Source organism: Mauremys mutica, chromosome 2 (assembly GCF_020497125.1).
Source record: "Mauremys mutica isolate MM-2020 ecotype Southern chromosome 2, ASM2049712v1, whole genome shotgun sequence".
NCBI lineage: Eukaryota > Metazoa > Chordata > Testudines > Geoemydidae > Mauremys > Mauremys mutica.
In genome coordinates, this window is record NC_059073.1 from 93904613 (window position 1) to 93917906 (window position 13294).

The 13294-nt window shown below is 49.4% G+C and overlaps 1 protein-coding gene across 1 annotated transcript in view; it reads left to right on the forward strand.

The window, feature by feature from the left end:
• Positions 1-13294, forward strand: part of LOC123363189 (centrosomal protein of 192 kDa-like) — a 220227-nt gene that overhangs the window by 100426 nt on the left and 106507 nt on the right. The window lies entirely within an intron of this gene.

Below are 13294 nucleotides of genomic sequence, written 5' to 3' on the forward strand. Positions count from 1 at the left end.
TTAATTCATTAAATTGTCTTTGAAATACTGAACATTTTAATGAATTTACCTACAGTTTAACTTTTGACAGGGGGCTTTAAAATATAACTTGAATGAAAGGTTTGTGGCAATTTTTATTTAAGTGAATAGTTGTCACCTTTTACTGAATCAATTTGTCTTTAAAATTGACTTATTGAAAGAGAGTTGCCCTTTTTTGCCTCTACATTCATTAAAGAAAGTGTGGAGCTTTTCCAGTTTGTTTGTTTTTTACAATGGGGCAATATCAGGGCTTGACTTACCTGTTGAGTGCCCTTCTGAGAGTAGAAAACAAAAGACTAAAACCTGAGCAGATAAATGCGGAAGGTATTTTAGTTATTGTCTGAAATTGTTCTTCAAGTGATTGCTCATGTGTGTTCCACAATAGGTGTGCGTGTTTGCCACGTGCCCCGTTGCCGGCAGTTTTTGCTCTAGCGGTACCCATAGGATAGTGTCCTTAGCGACCCCAGGAGTGGCGCCTCCATGGCGCAGTATAAGGGGCGTTGTGCGCTCCCTCCACTCTCAGTTCCTTCTTGCCGCTTGTGCTTTGGAACTGCTCTGCTCCAGCTTGTCTGCAACTTTCCTCTAGAACTCTTGTTCGTTCAGTGTAGTACCACCTGTAGTTGAAGTAGTTGGTGTAACTTAGTTTAGTTTAGTGCGCCCAGGCCAGGCGTGCCCCGGGTTTTAAGTCATGTGACACTTGTAGGCGACTGATGCCAGTGAGTGATCCGCACACGGACTGTTTATGCTGTCTGGGCGAAACTTATCTCAGTGATCGCTGGAGATTTGTGGGTCTTTCAAGACTCAGACCAAGAGAGAAAGAGACATTCGGTTCTGGGCTATCCTGATGGAGTCAGCGCCGCTCCGAGTCGGTACTGGGTATCGTGGGGTCAGTGCACAGTGACCCTTGATGCTATCTACCAGTTGGCACCACTCCCCGTCCGCGGGGCACACCAAGAAGGCTAAGAAGAGACCTTCTCTGCCGTGACACTGGAGCAAGACCGGGGGAGAGGCTAGATTCTTTTCTTTTTGGGCAGTCCTCAGTCCCCATCAGCCTCCAGGCCTCCGACTCAGGTTGAGCGGAGTAGCCTGGCCCATTCGGAACAGGCTTCCCTGGATGTCCTCCACACTGGAGGCCCTGCAAGCAGCTCGGGACGTTATGTTCATGCCGGTACCGGGGCACCGCCAACGCTGGCTCCACGGTCCAGAGGCAAGCCACTGCTGGGATCTCCGCAGTCTCCCCTGGCTCGGTACTGTTCGCGGTTGAGGGAATCTTCCTGATGCCATTTGCTGCTCAGCGACCGTTCCGTGTGTAGTGCACGCCAGTCACCGTCGACCCTCACCAGGTTGTCTGGTTGGGTCCTGACTGACAGGGGCTCCAGGCACCACTCCACCTCGAGGAGCAGTCTCCGTTGAGACAGAAGATACTGAAGGTCTTTGTCTCCGAGGGGCTACCATAGCGGGTCACAACACTAATGTCGACTCCATTCCCATTCGTCATCTCGCTCCAGGATCCCGCCAGGCACCGCTGCCACAGTTCTGGGTGTCGATTGCTGATGCCTCGCTGGCATGGATCCGCCTGCTGGAGCCGATCATGGAGCAGCTGCTACTGGCGGTACCGTTCCTCCACGTCGGGATCGCGGTCTCATGGTTGGTACCATTCCCCCCGCCGCCGCTCCTCCCGGTCAAGGATGGCGGCAGGTCGTACACCAGCCCAGTCTCCCTTCATAGGCATCGATCGATGGGACAGGCCAGTCAGGCTGAACAGCCTGCTCCCCCGGTGCCACAGCAGGTGCCGTGGCACTGGGCTCTGTGGCCGGCACAGTGGTACCAATGTGCCCCATGACCCCAACGCAGCCCCTGGTGGGGGCTCGCTCAGTTACCGGAGCCTAGGAATGGCCGTTGGCTTCCCTGTCCCAGCCTCCGAGAAAGGGGTCGGTGGGATGTGCCTTGCCTGGAGGAGGGACCAAGTGGTGAGTCCTTGGGTACCCGCAGACACGCAAAGTACCGCGCCTGCCTCCTCAGCCTCCCCTGATGAGGCGATTATAGCCCCTCCTCTCTCTGTTCCGCAGGAGGACTCTAAAGCCCACTAGGAACTATTGAAAAGGGTGGCATCAAGCCTCAGCCTCCAGGCTGAGGAGGTGGAGGAGCCCTCAGACTCTCTCTTCAACATCCTATCTGCCTTGGTGCCGGGCAGGGTGGCTCTTCCACTCCAAGAAGGGGTGGCAAAAATTTCAAACGCCTTGTGGCAAACCCCGGCTTCCTTGCCCCCCCATCTCTAAGAGGACCGGAAGTACTTTGTGCCTGCCAGAGGGCATGAATACTTGTACATCTACCCTGCCCCCAACTCCTTGGTTGTTGAGTCCCTCAATCAGAGGGAACGGTAGGGCCAACCAGCCCCTACTCTGAAAAATAAAGACTCAAGGAGGCTGGACTCATTTGGGAGAAAGGTTTATTCGTCCTCGAGTTTTCAGTTAAGGGTGGTGAACCATCAGGCTCTCCTGGGTTCAGTTTGTGGGGCTCTTCCCAAATTCGAGGACTCCCTCCAGGAGCATGACAGGAAGGAGTTCAAAACTCTGGTGGAGGAGGGTACAGCAGCTGCCAGGGCAACCCTGTAGGCAGCATCGTATGCGGCAGATATGGCTGCACGATCCATGGGCTTCTGTGGTGTCCATGAGGAGGGCGTTGTGGCTCCTGCTGTCTGGACTGTCCAGTGAGGCACAGAACTCCTTGCAGGACCTCCCGGTTGATGGCAAGGCTCTGTTTGCGGAACAGACAGACGTAAAGCCGCACGGCCTGAAAGATTCCTGCACTATGCTTAAGACACTTGGCCTCTATGGGTACGTCCATGCTACCCGCCGGATCGGCGGGTAGCAATCGACTTCTCGGAGTTTGATATATCGCGTCTCATCTAGACGCGATATATCAAACTCCAAACGCGCTCCCGTCGACTCCGGAACTCCACCACCACGAACGGCGGTGGTGGAGTTGACGGGGGAGCCGTGGACTTCGATCCCGCGCCGTGAGGACGGGTAAGTAGTTCGAACTAAGGTAGTTCGACTTCAGCTACGCTATTCGCGTAGCTGAAGTTGCGTACCTTAGTTCGACACCCCCCCCCCCCCCAGTGTAGACCAGGCCTATGTTCCAGCTCCAGCTAGACCTAAGTTTAAGCTGCAGCAGGCTCCCACTCAGGCCACCCACTCTAAATATGAGCTCCCTTATAAAAAGTCACAGGATTATAAGAAACGCCCACCAGCCTGGGTCCTCCAAGGGCAAAAAGGCGGGGAAATGGCGGTTTTGACAGGACGCCTTGGGGTGACCTACCATTCACATCAGGGATCCACCCACAATAAAGCTTCCCTTCTCCAATCGGTTGTGCGCTTTTCTCCCAGAGTGGTCGCGATGAGTCCTCAACACCATCTCCTGGGGCTACACTCTCCAATTTACCTCTACCCTGCCCAACCACCCTCTGCTGCTGTCCCTCTGGGGGACCCCTCTCACGAGGCCCTGCTCGAGCAGGAGGTGGGGCGGCTCCTTGGCTTAAGAGCAGTGGAAGTGATGCCAACAGAGTTCAAACACAAGGGGTACTACTTCCGCTATTTCCTTACCCTGAAGGCCAAAGGGGGGATCAGGCCCATCCTGGACCTGCGAGGCCTGAACCAGTACATGGTAAAGCTCAAGTTCCACGTGGTGTCTCTGGCCTCCATCATCCCCTCCCTGGGTCCCGGGGACTGGTACGCCACCCTCTATCTGCAGGACACACACTTCCACATCCATATATTCAAGGGGCACAGGTGCTTCCTCCATTTCACGGTTGGGCAGGAACACTACCAATTTACAGTTCTCCTGTTTGTCCTGTCCACTGCTCCCAGGGTATTCACAAAGTGCATGTCTGTGGTTGCAGCCTACCTCAGACGTTGTGGGGTCCAGATCTTCCCCTATCTGGATGACTGGCTGGTCAAGGGCAGCTCCCGGTTGCAGGTGCAGGATCACGTGGTGCTCCTTCTGTCCACGTGCGCTACCCTGGGACTATTGGTGAACGATACCAAATCCACGTTAGCCCCGGTACAGTGCATAGTTTATTGGGGCAGTCCTGGACGCCGTGTCAGCCAGAGCCTTCCTCCCACTGGACAGATTCGAGACCCTGAAAGGGTCATTGACACAGTCACAAGGTTTCCCGTGACGACAGCCAAAGCGTGTCTCCAACTCCTGGGTCACATGTCGGTGTGCACATATGTGGTTCGTCACGCCAGACTCAGGATGAGGCCCCTTCAGGTCTGCTTGGCCTCAGTGTTCTCCCAGGCCAGAGACAGGATGGAAAAGGTCTTCACTGTGCCCGAGCCGATGATTGCCTCCCTACAATGGTGGTCCTTCCCGGGGAACATGCTCTGCGGGGTCCTGTTCAGGGGCAGGCCCCAGTTGGTAGAGCTGGTGTCTGACGCTTCGGACCTGGGATGGGGAGCCCATGTGGGGGACATTCAGACCCAAGGTCTGTGCAGGACCGTGCCCTGAATATAAACGTCAAGGAACTCATGGTGGTCTGGCTCGTGTGCATCGCCTTCCACTCGCACCTGGAGGGCAGAGTGGTCAGGGTACTCACAAACAACACGGCCTCAATGTTTTACATCAACAAGCAAGGTGGGGCCCGCTCCTCTGCCCTCTTCCAGGAAGCCCTCAGGCTGTGGGACTTCTGTATAGCCCATGACATTTGCCTGCAGGCCTACCACCTACTGGGCGCCCAGAACTCGCAGGCGGATCGCCTGAGCTGAGACTTCTCCTCTCAGCACGAGTGGTCTCTACACCCAGAGGTGGTGCACAGACTCTTCCAAGAGTGGCGAACTCCCCAGGTGGACCTGTTCGTGACTCGGCAGAACCACCGGTATCCCTGGTTCTGCTCATGGGGGCTGGGAATAGGCGCTATTTCGGATGCCTTCCTCCTATCCTGGTCAGGCCAGTTTCCCTATGCCTTCCCCTGGATCCTGCTGGTCATCAAGGTCCTGGAAAAGATAAAGATGCACAGGGCCCAGGTCCTCCTGATTGCCCTGGCGTGGTCCAGGCAACATTGGTATGGGACCCTCACAAGCCTGGCGGTCGCCCGGCCATGGCCATTGCTGTCCCACCCAGACTTGTCTCCCAGGGCTGCCTTCTCCATCCCAACCTAGCGGCACTCCACCTCACTGCGTGGCTGCTCAGTTGTTAGGCTGGGAGAAAAGGACGTGTTCGGAGGAGGTTCAACACGTCCTCTTGGAAAGCAGGCGACCCTCCACGCGTCGAGCTTACTTGGCAAAGTGGTCTCGGTTTTCCCGATGGGCAGCTGAGCGTGGTGTTTCCCCCATGACTGCCCTGATCCAGCTCATTTTAGACTATCTCCTATACCTTAGAGCCCAAGGCCTGGCGCCCTTCTCCGTCAAGGTGCTCTTGGCGGCCATATCCGCCTTCCACCCGCTGGTGCAGGGGCATGTGATCTTCTCCCATGCTATGACTGGCTAATTCCTTAAGGGATCGGATCGTCTCTTCCCGTACGTTAGGCTCCCAGTCCCACAGTGGGACCTGAACTTGGTGTTGTCCTGATTGACGGGTCCCCCCCTTCAAGCTGTTAACTACATGCCCCTGGTCACACCTCTTGTGGAAGGTAGCCTTCCTGGTGGTGCTCACGTCTGCTAGATGGGTCTTGGAACTCAGGGCCCTGACCTCCGAGCCCCTGTACACGGTGTTCCATAAGAATAAGGTCCAGCCCCCTCCCCACATCCTTCATTCCTCACGAAGGTGGTCTCCGCCTATCATGTGGGTCAGAACATTTTCTTGCTGGGCCCCTGCCCCAAGTCCCATGAGTCCAGTGAGGAGCACGGCCTCCACACGCTGGATGTGAAACGGGCTCTGGCCTTTTACTTGGAGTGGACTAAGCTGTTCAGGAAGTCTTCGCAGCTGTTCATCGCCTTGGCTGAATACATGAGGGGTCGGCTGATCTCCACTCAGTGGCTCTCCAACTGGATCACCTCGTGCATCCGTACCTGTTACAACTTGGCGGGTATCCCCTCGCCGTTGATTGTGAGGGCACATTCGACTAGGCTGCAGGCGTAGTCGGCTGCCTTTTTAGCTCATGTCCCCATTCAGGAAATTTGTAGGGCTGCCACCTGGTCTTCAGTTCACACGTTCACCTTGCATTATGCGATCGTCTCCCAGACCAGGGAAGACATTGGGTTCGGTAGGGCTGTGCTCTGTCCTGAGCGTTTGTGAACTCCTACCCACCTCCAACAGATATAACTTGGAATCACATATTTTGGAATACACATGAGCAATCACTCAAAGAAGAAAAGACAGTTACCTTTTCCGTAACTGGTGTTCTTCGAGATGTACTGCTCATGTCTATTCCACATCCCGCCCTCCTTCCCCTCTGTCGGAATTGTCTGAAGAAGGAACAGGGTGGGGGGAGCATGCAGCGCCCCTTATACCATGCCATGGAGGTGCCACTGCAGGGTTTGCTAGGGGTGCTCCCCTACGGGTACTACTAAGGGAAAAACTTCCAGCACCAGTGCACGTGGCGAGCACGCACACCTATTGTGAAATAGACACGAGCAACACATCTCGAAGAACACCAGTTACGGAAAAGGTAAGTCTTTTTTTGCTAATATCTATTTAATTCAAACTTTTCCAAACACTTTGGATAGGTCTATACTGTGGTAAACCCATGACACTGAGTCTCGGAGCCCAGGTCAGCTGACTCAGACTTGTGTGGCTCAGGCTGCGGGGCTATAAAATTGCAGTGCAGACATTTGGGCTTGGGCTGGAGCCTGGGCTCTGAAACCCTACCCCATCATGGGGTCTCCAGAGCCCAGACTCCAGCTTGAACCTGAAGGTCTACACTGTAATTTTATAACCACCAGGAGCCTGTCTCAGCTGATCTGGGCCAGCTGTGGCCAGGCTGCTAGTCCTTGATTGTAGTGTAGATAGCCACTTTATGAACTTCATACCCTCATATCTCAGTGTCTGTACTTTGACTCATCAACCTTTTATCCCCAGTTGGGGATATATCAGAGTATGTCTTCCTTATGCCACCGGATCTTAAACCCAACTTTGCACCCTTGGTACGTTACTCCCTGATAACCAGAAACTTTATGCTTCAACTCTGTACCGTTCACTTTTTTTAACATCATCTTAATAAAATTTTTATGCCTGCAGAAAAGAAGTTGAGAGATTTAACACCCTTGCTTTTTCAGTTGAGGACTGAGGATGCTCCAACTATAGTTTTCCAATCCTTTGAAAAAATCTATCAAAACCACAAGAAAATTCTCCTTTTTTAACTTTAAAAAACAAACATTAAACAGCTTTTAAAAAATAAAAACAAAACAACAAAAAATCAGATCTTTTTATGTGAGTTATAAAGGCAAAACACACTTTTCCCCATTTGCAGGTTAACTTTGATACAATTTCTCATTTGAGTCTTTGTGCTTCTGTATGTGTGCACTAGAGGATGAGCAAATGATGCAGTGGCAGTGTTTCACAGCAGAGTTTTGATTTATGTTAGACTATTTTTGTCTTAAATGTTAACTTTCTTCCATTTGTTTCCATAATTCTTCTCCTTAAACCACTGTTTGGTAAAATCAGCTCATCTTGTCTGTGGGCAAGCATACTTTTCAAGTGACTGCCCCAACAAAATATGGGGTATTTTAGTCCTCCTCTCCTGGAGTCCTGAAAGTATCAAAGTATTCAGTCTACACTATGGGGTGAGAACTATTGATCTTGGTTGTAATCTTGAGTTTTTATCTAGTGTTCATCATGCTAAGGTCCACAGATATGCAACAATGGGTACTTCACCCTGTTTACAGCTTGGGAGCAGAACCAGTCACAGGCATCAGAGGAATGTCTCACCTCCTGAAATTTTTGCCACTTTTATTTGTCTCCAAGGCAGGCTTATCTAATCCTCTTGGCTACAGAGCTTTTCTGATAAATGCCAGCTGTTGACTTCAAATTTCTGACTAGCAATTTGGCTAATTTGTAGTCATGTCCCAGGTCTGTACTTGGCTCTTAGGAAGTTTTTCCTCTCTGCTCAGTTCTCTCTTCTCAGGTCCTTCCCTGGCTGGTGCTGCTTCAGGATGAGAGCTAAGCTGAGAGTCAAAGATAAAAGGAAAAGTTGGTGTCCCCTTGTTCTTCCCCTTCTTATCAAGTGTCTGATTGAAGCTTGGCCTTCTGTGAGCAAAATATAGTTTCCATTTAGAAGCTTAGTCTAGGCAGGGTCACTCTAGCCCCGTCTCCTAGCCAAGAAAGGAGCTAGGCAGGGTTAGAAAAGCCAACTTCAGCGCCTCCACCCCGTCTTTGAAGGGACTGATGCCAAAAGTCAGCACACCAGATGGAAGACTTCCAAATTCCCTAGAGTCCACACCAGCAGTTATGCTCCTGATTGCAAAGCTCAACTGCCTCCTCCTCTCTCTTATCAGGCTGTGGTGGATGACAGTGGACGCAGCATGAGCATTGCCAGCACCAGAAAGTGTACAGTAAGGGATTTTTGGGTCCAGCTATCTATTTGCTGATACCTCTGTCACAAGACTCCCAGAGGTCCCCACTCATATTCCAAGATGGGGGCTCCAGAGGAAGCAAACCTATATGGAGCCTCTGCACTAAAGCGGGGGCGGGCAAAATATTGGGGAATCCATTCTTGAGGCCCTGAACGCTGTGAAACAGAATTTTGTGACTTCCACGGAGAAACAGCGCTTATGTATAGCTTCCCAAGGACCATGAGAGAGGATCATAATGGAGGCATCAGGATTTCCCACCACATCTAAGACTAGGAAAGTACAACTGTATCATCCGCAGCTGCTCTTGTCCCCATCAGTTGCTACAAGTTGCGGTGTCTTGCCGCCGCCACCACTACCTCATTTCCAGCTGGCTTTGCAATGGTGAGAGCCCAGATGTGGAAGCAGGCAGTAAGACCTTTTAGCCTACTATTTATTGTTTTTTAGCCTTACTGGCCTTCATTTTATAAGGTTATAAGGTTCCACAGTGTGTACAAATCAAAATTCAACCAGGTGTTACTAGGAGACACGTAGCGATCTTCCTTGGTGGCCTGGGACACAGTGTTTCCAACTGGAGGAGACTTTTACCTGAAGGAGTGGTCTACTCACTTTACAGGCCTTTCACAGGGAGTCAAATCTGGACAGACCTTGCCTAAATCTACTTTCACTTGGCACAAAAGCTATCCGGTGACATCAGACAGACACAAGAGGAACTACGAGGTGTTGTTTGACACCACAAGTGCTTTCACAGTAATAGAAATGTGACTGAACAGTGTTTCAGGTTTGGTCATTTTAAACTTAAAAATCACATGGCATGAGGGCTTCTTTCTGACATAGTGGAATACAAATCAGTTTCATGCAAGTATATGGGGCTCTGCTCATTGAGAGCAGAATCCAGGCAAATCAGTTCACAGTTCTTAGTACTTCATTAGAGAATTTAATAGAAATCTGAGGCTTTTTGTGTAATTGGAAAAAAGGCTACTTACAGTTCTTTTAGTGATTGCACGTGTGCATTCCACTCTTGGTGTGTGTGAACCCTGAGCACAGTTGTTGAAAATGTTTCCCTTACCAGTACCCATTGGTGCCTCTCAAGCACCCTCTGCTTTTGAATGCCTCTGCGTGCAGTTATAAAAGGTGAAGCTGCCCCGACACCCATCATTTCTTTCTTACTGCCTGTCACTCTTGTTGGAACCTATTGGTCTTGCTTTAACAGGTGCTCTCAACATGCCTTTTTTTTATATGTAGTTACATATTTGTATAGTTATTAGGGTTAGTGTTGAGTTAATTTAATCTTTTAGTTTTTCCTCAGTTCCCCAAGTTTGGGGTTCTTTTATCAATACCGAGGAATGCTTTGGTCACCAAGCTGCCTGGCATGCTCAAAGCCCAGGCCTGTGAGCAACCCACACTCTAGTTGTTTGAAGAGGTTGTATGAGTTTCATGTTGGGGATCGGTGCCAAATTTCCAAGGACGTCAAGCCTACGACCAAGAAAAATGAAGAGGCCAGGCTTAAGTTTATTTTGATGGAGGCTGCGCTGAGACCACCTTTAGAACTTTTTGTTTGTAGAGGGTACTTCAGCATCTGTGAGAAGTGCACCTCTGATGCTGACTGAGTTCTGGCACTGCTCTTCCTCACTGGTGCCCAGGAAAAGCAGAAGGCTTCCAAGGACACTGCTGGAAGAGGCAGCTCTCTGTTCCCTATGTCTGTTAAGAATGGGGACAGTGTGTCGAATAGAGTGCCGTCAAAATCAAAGCACCCATCCATCAGTGAAGTTGACTCTGTGCCAGGGCAGGCGCTGTCTAGTCCGGGGCCCAAAGCAGACTTCCATAGGTGCTGACCCCACGGACGTCTCTTGTGCCGTGGTCAGAGGCTACTCTGGCACAGTCTATGCCAGAGGCATTTCAAGCTGTAAGGGATTTGCTGAGCTTATCAGTTCTGGTGTAATTGGCAGTGCAGGAGATTGCTCCTATGGTACTGGTAGACCACACAGCGCCAGCTTTCTCAGACACAGAATCAACCTCCTGTGTCCTGGAGCTCTCATCTTCCAGTACCATTGAGTGGGAAGCCAGCAGTGATCGCTCTCTTCGCTTTTCCCCCGGACTCTCGGCACTGATACCCAGCACTGACTGGAGTGGCCCCTCCACAGAGAAGAGATGACTTCTCTTTTGATTCAGAGGTTGGCTCTTATGTTTCCCAGCTGTAGAGTGTGTCTTGCCATTCCCGTCCTTGGCCTCATCTCCTGGGGTACTAGTGAGACCCTGTGATTGATGTTGGCATGGTTATGTGGGCTGCAAGACGTTGGGGTCCAGTGCCCTTTAAGTGGCCTTCTGGAACCCATATGGGTTTCCCCCCATTTCCACATCTTCCCTAGCTCAACTGTGTTCAGGAGGGGCTTAATGAGCTGACTCCCCACATCTAGCTGAGAAAACTGATCACTGGTACAGGGTCCAGTACCAACCTGGAAGAATGTGTTTAGGAGCATTCGGCAGGACAGCTAACAGAAGGCACAGCCTCAGTCTGTGCTGGCTTCATCTTCCTCCTATCCAGATGAAACAGTTTTCTCAGGGGTATCTTCATCCCCTATTGATGACTACAGGGCTCACCAGGTACTCTTAAAAAGGGTAGCCTTGGACATTCAGGTAGAGTTTGTTAAGGAATCTTCTTGCCACCTTGTTGATATTCTGGCCTTGGGTGGTGGTGCCAATTAATGAGGCAATTTGAGAACTTACCAAGGCTCTCTGGTAAATTCCTCCTTACTCCCTCCCATATCTGTGCAAGCAAAGTGTAGATATTATGTGCCCTCATGGATTTTGAGAACTTTTATTCCCACCCTCCTCCATGGTCACTAGTTGTCTCTCTTGCCAACAAGAGGGAGAGCCAGGGCCAACAGGTGTCTACCCCTAAGTCAAAGGACAAAAAAGCTAGACTTGTTTGGTAGAAAAATGTATTCTGTGGCAGGGTTACAGCTTAGAATTGCCGGTCAGCAGGCTTTATTAGGGCTATATGACTTTAATATCTAGGATGTTGTTCTAAAATGTAAAGACAGATTGCTTGAGGATGCTAAGCAGGAGTACCTTTCGCTGGTAGATGAAGGGAAGCTGGTGGCGAGAATGTGATTCAGCTGCTAGGACCATGGCCTCTACCATCACCCTGTGCAGGTACCCGTGGCTGCAAACTGCATGGTTGCCCCAAGAGGTTCAGCAGACAGTGCAGGACCTGCTACTTAAATGGTCATCCCTCTTTTCCTCTTGGAGGATAAACTTCATAGCTTAAAGAACTTCAGGGTAACTGAAGTCAGTGGGCATATATACATCTGCTTTGTCCAAGAAGCACAATGTAGAAGTCTCTGCAGTGTCATTTTCAGGAAAAAAAAGTCCTCTGCAATTGCAACATTAAACACTTCTGTAGACGACTACCCTGATTCCAGTCTTAGGAGGTCATAAACCACAATATTGGGACCTCACTCATACTTAAAGCTCTATTTAAACTGAACTCCTTGCAGAACTTATTATTTTTAAGTAACTTTCCCAATAGTTGGTACCTCCAGTTAGGTAAGTTTTCAAATTCAGGAGCTTTCTCTGAAGAAACCCAGAATTATACCTTTAAATTCAGGGAAGTAATTCTCTCAGCAACATACTATTGATTCCCAAAGTAAACTTTTTTTGTCACAAAATTCAAAAAATATTCTTCATTCTGTCCAGCATCACAGCCCAATCCTTAGAAGCGCTGAATTTAATGGACAGAAAAGTAATGTATCTCTTAATGAGATCTCTTACATGGCCATATTGCCATCAGTATGTAAGTTCAGCAGTAAAACAAATTTGTTATCCAATCTTTGTCCAATGCCATGTTTTGGCAGACATCTTTATGCAATAGTTCCTAGTTAAAGGTAAGCTGGGATACAATTTACTTCATTTGTGGATGTCCATATTTAAAGAACAATCCTGTTTTATACCCTGGAGTAGCATTTCTATGAAAATTCCACTGTGATGGATAAGAGGAAAACTTTATCCAAACTTTCTAGACAGAAAATTTGATTATTCACCCCTTCTTGTCAACTGTTGAGAATAGGCCACTTCCACCGTAATTGAATTGGCCTCATTAGCACTGACACCCCCCCCCCCCCGGTAAGGCAACTCCCATCTTTTCATGTGCTGTAATATATCTACTGCTAACTATATTTTTCACTCCATGCATCTGATGAAGAGTGTTTTATGCCCAAATAAATTTTAGTCTCTAAGGTGCCGCAAGGACTCCTCGTTGTTTTTGCTAATACAGACTAACATGGCTACCACTCTAGAGTCAGATAAAAAACTGACTTTTAAAGATTCAGGTTTATTTAGTTAGGGAAATCTATCCTTTGCTCTGTAGTAGAAGAAACTTGGGTTTATTTATTTTTATTTATTTATTTAGAAATGCAGTTAGCACAATATGCATTTTAGGAAAGTGGGATGGAGTTACACTAGCCATGGAAGCTAACTTAACTGGTGGGAACTTGAGGAAGTGGGGCATTCCTCAGCAACTTACAGATCTAGTTCTGTCCCCAAGTTCCAGGCAGGTGGAAGCACCTACTGTAATTTATCTGTGGACCTTATTACTAGAAGAAAGGGAAGTTTCAGAAATTTGGTTAAACTTTATTATGTCAAGTGGCCCTGTAGATACTTCCAAGCAAAGATTCCTGTTCCACTTTTTGGTATGTACCAATGTAAACCCTAATATTTTTCCTATAATTAGGTTAGGCAGAATTCAATATTTACTTTCTATAATTTTG